Source organism: Crassostrea angulata, chromosome 4, assembly GCF_025612915.1.
Source record: "Crassostrea angulata isolate pt1a10 chromosome 4, ASM2561291v2, whole genome shotgun sequence".
In the NCBI taxonomy this organism is placed as follows: Eukaryota; Metazoa; Mollusca; class Bivalvia; order Ostreida; family Ostreidae; genus Magallana; species Magallana angulata.
The window spans coordinates 41,350,301-41,356,102 of record NC_069114.1 but is presented as its reverse complement, the minus strand read 5'-3'; positions in this window follow the sequence as shown (position 1 = coordinate 41,356,102).

Here is a 5,802-nt window from a genome sequence, read left to right as displayed (position 1 = left end):
ATATCCTACATGTAATGGCAATGGAGTCCATTGGAAAGAGGGGGGTGGCTTTTTCAATTCTGGAAATACATCTAAAATACCATTTTTTGATAGGAAGGAGCAAAAACTTGAGTTTTTTGACATATTGTATACTTTGATAACTGCATTTGTCTACATGTAAAGTTCATTTGAAATAAAAATATGCTGCTTTAAAAAAATTGGGTGATATAAGTCAGGTGGATTAATGTTATTTCATAAAATCAGACAGCAAAATGGCTGCAAATTCATAAATTTAATGATTTAATTGATAAAAACTGTTTTAAAGTATTTATTCTTATCTCAGTAATTAACTTAAGCCTATTAATTGTCATCAGGATAGGAAATGCCTACTCTCTAAGCCAATTTACTCTAGTGGTGGTCATTCTACACATTTAAGAGGGAGTTACTCCCCTTGAATATTTTAGCTAATAAATGATGTCATGTCATCTATAGCCAAGAAAATCATCCATTTTCACAAAATGTATTACTTATGGTACAAAATCCACTCAAAATTACACTTAAAGGAGAAATATGAAAATACCATGTAGTCTTGAAGGTGGCAGGGGACAGTTTTTTTGATCCAATTCATTGTAGCCAAGGAATGCATGTCTTCGGAACTCTGTAACTAGAATTTCCTCAGTTCCCATTCAGCACAAATACCTTTAATTCACTCTTTATAAGGCCAATCACCAATTTCTGAAGAAAATTGCTAATCAAAACCTGTAAAATTCTCTACATACTGGTTTTTATGAGATTTTGACCCTTTCATATTTTGCTAATTTTTCATGATTTTTCAGCTTTTTAGACCTCCCCCAGCTAATTCCCTGCAGAGGGTTGACCTTCCGTACCGCGTGCATGCTGCACTATCACATGTCAGAAACACACCGGTGTATAGTTTACAATGTCCCATCCACCTACTTTTCGTGTTATTTTACCTCCCGTCTGTAACTTGCAATTTCACTGTGTAAAGTCAGCACAACAGTCAAAGCCGCAGGTTTCGCATTTTACTTCTGATTCTCATGTACCTAACATAAGGGGCCTACATACTGCATATCAATTTCAACAAGAGACACCCCTCTAACTAATGATAATCATTAAAAATCATTTCATGAATTTTAGCAACACTCATAAGCCTTCAAGTACAGCAACTCTCAATTTTACAAAAATATTGACGGGTACTTTATTCGAAACTGTCCCTTGCTACCTTTAACATACACTCACATTCTCTGAAAAGTCATCTTGTCTTAAAATTACAAAGCTTATGCTATTCTGAAAAAAAGTACACCACATTTTGCCAATTCCATTGAGGTTTAAGAAAAATATGGCCATTTAAGTGAACCCACCATTTCCACTTTCCTCTATTTAACACAGATTCACAGGGCTCTCCATAAATAAAGCATCTTTACCTAATCTTTTAGAGGTCAACTGTTGTTCAACCTCCTTAAATAAGAAACCTTATTGAATACTACATGCATCTGCTTGATATTATCATGATAAAAGCATCACATCACTTAGAAATCCCTTTACATGTATACCCTCCCCCTATCTTTTGATTTTCACAAGAAGCATTAGTTTGAACACTTTAACCTAATATTATGAAACTTGTGGCAGTTTTCTTGAGTCATTTCTTACACATAATTGAAAACAACCATCACTGATATTTAAAATTGATCTTTTTTGGTAAATGGATGATTTGTAGCATTTTTATTCACAAAACAAAAAGTCATGTCGCCCTACATGTGATTTCTTGTTTTCATGAAAAACTAAGCCTATAATCATATTTAGTGGATATCTTATATATTCTGGTTTCTAGTCTCCTTTCAACTTTGCTAAATTAGTTATACCTACAAGTGTGACATGTGCGTTTAATTAAAATGAAATTCAAACACACCCGGGTACCTGGGGACGGATGAGAATTCCATGAAAAATGTTCAAATTTTACATGTTTTTCTACATTTTTGATGCATATATACAATAAAAGGGTAACAATTTGTTGTTTTTTGTTCATTTCAAGAGTAATTATCATAGCAGATGTTATTTCAAGGTCAATGTACAGTTACATATCCTACATGTAATGGCAATGGAGTCCATTGGAAAGAGGGGGTGGCTTTTTCAATTCTGGAAATACATCTAAAATACCATTTTTTGATAGGAAGGAGCAAAAACTTGAGTTTTTTGACATATTGTATACTTTGATAACTGCATTTGTCTACATGTAAAGTTCATTTGAAATAAAAATATGCTGCTTTAAAAAAATTGGGTGATATAAGTCAGGTGGATTAATGTTATTTCATAAAATCAGACAGCAAAATGGCTGCAAATTCATAAATTTAATGATTTAATTGATAAAAACTGTTTTAAAGTATTTATTCTTATCTCAGTAATTAACTTAAGCCTATTAATTGTCATCAGGATAGGAAATGCCTACTCTCTAAGCCAATTTACTCTAGTGGTGGTCATTCTACACATTTAAGAGGGAGTTACTCCCCTTGAATATTTTAGCTAATAAATGATGTCATGTCATCTATAGCCAAGAAAATCATCCATTTTCACAAAATGTATTACTTATGGTACAAAATCCACTCAAAATTACACTTAAAGGAGAAATATGAAAATACCATGTAGTCTTGAAGGTGGCAGGGGACAGTTTTTTTGATCCAATTCATTGTAGCCAAGGAATGCATGTCTTCGGAACTCTGTAACTAGAATTTCCTCAGTTCCCATTCAGCACAAATACCTTTAATTCACTCTTTATAAGGCCAATCACCAATTTCTGAAGAAAATTGCTAATCAAAACCTGTAAAATTCTCTACATACTGGTTTTTATGAGATTTTGACCCTTTCATATTTTGCTAATTTTTCATGATTTTTCAGCTTTTTAGACCTCCCCCAGCTAATTCCCTGCAGAGGGTTGACCTTCCGTACCGCGTGCATGCTGCACTATCACATGTCAGAAACACACCGGTGTATAGTTTACAATGTCCCATCCACCTACTTTTCGTGTTATTTTACCTCCCGTCTGTAACTTGCAATTTCACTGTGTAAAGTCAGCACAACAGTCAAAGCCGCAGGTTTCGCATTTTACTTCTGATTCTCATGTACCTAACATAAGGGGCCTACATACTGCATATCAATTTCAACAAGAGACACCCCTCTAACTAATGATAATCATTAAAATCATTTCATGAATTTTAGCAACACTCATAAGCCTTCAAGTACAGCAACTCTCAATTTTACAAAAATATTGACGGGTACTTTATTCGAAACTGTCCCTTGCTACCTTTAACATACACTCACATTCTCTGAAAAGTCATCTTGTCTTAAAATTACAAAGCTTATGCTATTCTGAAAAAAAGTACACCACATTTTGCCAATTCCATTGAGGTTTAAGAAAAATATGGCCATTAAGTGAACCCACCATTTCCACTTTCCTCTATTTAACACAGATTCACAGGGCTCTCCATAAATAAAGCATCTTTACCTAATCTTTTAGAGGTCAACTGTTGTTCAACCTCCTTAAATAAGAAACCTTATTGAATACTACATGCATCTGCTTGATATTATCATGATAAAAGCATCACATCACTTAGAAATCCCTTTACATGTATACCCTCCCCCTATCTTTTGATTTTCACAAGAAGCATTAGTTTGAACACTTTAACCTAATATTATGAAACTTGTGGCAGTTTTCTTGAGTCATTTCTTACACATAATTGAAAACAACCATCACTGATATTTAAAATTGATCTTTTTTGGTAAATGGATGATTTGTAGCATTTTTATTCACAAAAAGTCATGTCGCCCTACATGTGATTTCTTGTTTTCATGAAAAACTAAGCCTATAATCATATTTAGTGGATATCTTATATATTCTGGTTTCTAGTCTCCTTTCAACTTTGCTAAATTAGTTATACCTACAAGTGTGACATGTGCGTTTAATTAAAATGAAATTCAAACACACCCGGGTACCTGGGGACGGATGAGAATTCCATGAAAAATGTTCAAATTTTACATGTTTTTCTACATTTTTGATGCATATATACAATAAAAGGGTAACAATTTGTTGTTTTTTGTTCATTTCAAGAGTAATTATCATAGCAGATGTTATTTCAAGGTCAAATGTACAGTTACATATCCTACATGTAATGGCAATGGAGTCCATTGGAAAGAGGGGGTGGCTTTTTCAATTCTGGAAATACATCTAAAATACCATTTTTTGATAGGAAGGAGCAAAAACTTGAGTTTTTTGACATATTGTATACTTTGATAACTGCATTTGTCTACATGTAAAGTTCATTTGAAATAAAAATATGCTGCTTTAAAAAAATTGGGTGATATAAGTCAGGTGGATTAATGTTATTTCATAAAATCAGACAGCAAAATGGCTGCAAATTCATAAATTTAATGATTTAATTGATAAAAACTGTTTTAAAGTATTTATTCTTATCTCAGTAATTAACTTAAGCCTATTAATTGTCATCAGGATAGGAAATGCCTACTCTCTAAGCCAATTTACTCTAGTGGTGGTCATTCTACACATTTAAGAGGGAGTTACTCCCCTTGAATATTTTAGCTAATAAATGATGTCATGTCATCTATAGCCAAGAAAATCATCCATTTTCACAAAATGTATTACTTATGGTACAAAATCCACTCAAAATTACACTTAAAGGAGAAATATGAAAATACCATGTAGTCTTGAAGGTGGCAGGGGACAGTTTTTTTGATCCAATTCATTGTAGCCAAGGAATGCATGTCTTCGGAACTCTGTAACTAGAATTTCCTCAGTTCCCATTCAGCACAAATACCTTTAATTCACTCTTTATAAGGCCAATCACCAATTTCTGAAGAAAATTGCTAATCAAAACCTGTAAAATTCTCTACATACTGGTTTTTATGAGATTTTGACCCTTTCATATTTTGCTAATTTTTCATGATTTTCAGCTTTTTAGACCTCCCCCAGCTAATTCCCTGCAGAGGGTTGACCTTCCGTACCGCGTGCATGCTGCACTATCACATGTCAGAAACACACCGGTGTATAGTTTACAATGTCCCATCCACCTACTTTTCGTGTTATTTTACCTCCCGTCTGTAACTTGCAATTTCACTGTGTAAAGTCAGCACAACAGTCAAAGCCGCAGGTTTCGCATTTTACTTCTGATTCTCATGTACCTAACATAAGGGGCCTACATACTGCATATCAATTTCAACAAGAGACACCCCTCTAACTAATGATAATCATTAAAAATCATTTCATGAATTTTAGCAACACTCATAAGCCTTCAAGTACAGCAACTCTCAATTTTACAAAAATATTGACGGGTACTTTATTCGAAACTGTCCCTTGCTACCTTTAACATACACTCACATTCTCTGAAAAGTCATCTTGTCTTAAAATTACAAAGCTTATGCTATTCTGAAAAAAAGTACACCACATTTTGCCAATTCCATTGAGGTTTAAGAAAAATATGGCCATTTAAGTGAACCCACCATTTCCACTTTCCTCTATTTAACACAGATTCACAGGGCTCTCCATAAATAAAGCATCTTTACCTAATCTTTTAGAGGTCAACTGTTGTTCAACCTCCTTAAATAAGAAACCTTATTGAATACTACATGCATCTGCTTGATATTATCATGATAAAAGCATCACATCACTTAGAAATCCCTTTACATGTATACCCTCCCCCTATCTTTTGATTTTCACAAGAAGCATTAGTTTGAACACTTTAACCTAATATTATGAAACTTGTGGCAGTTTTCTTGAGTCATTTCTTACACATA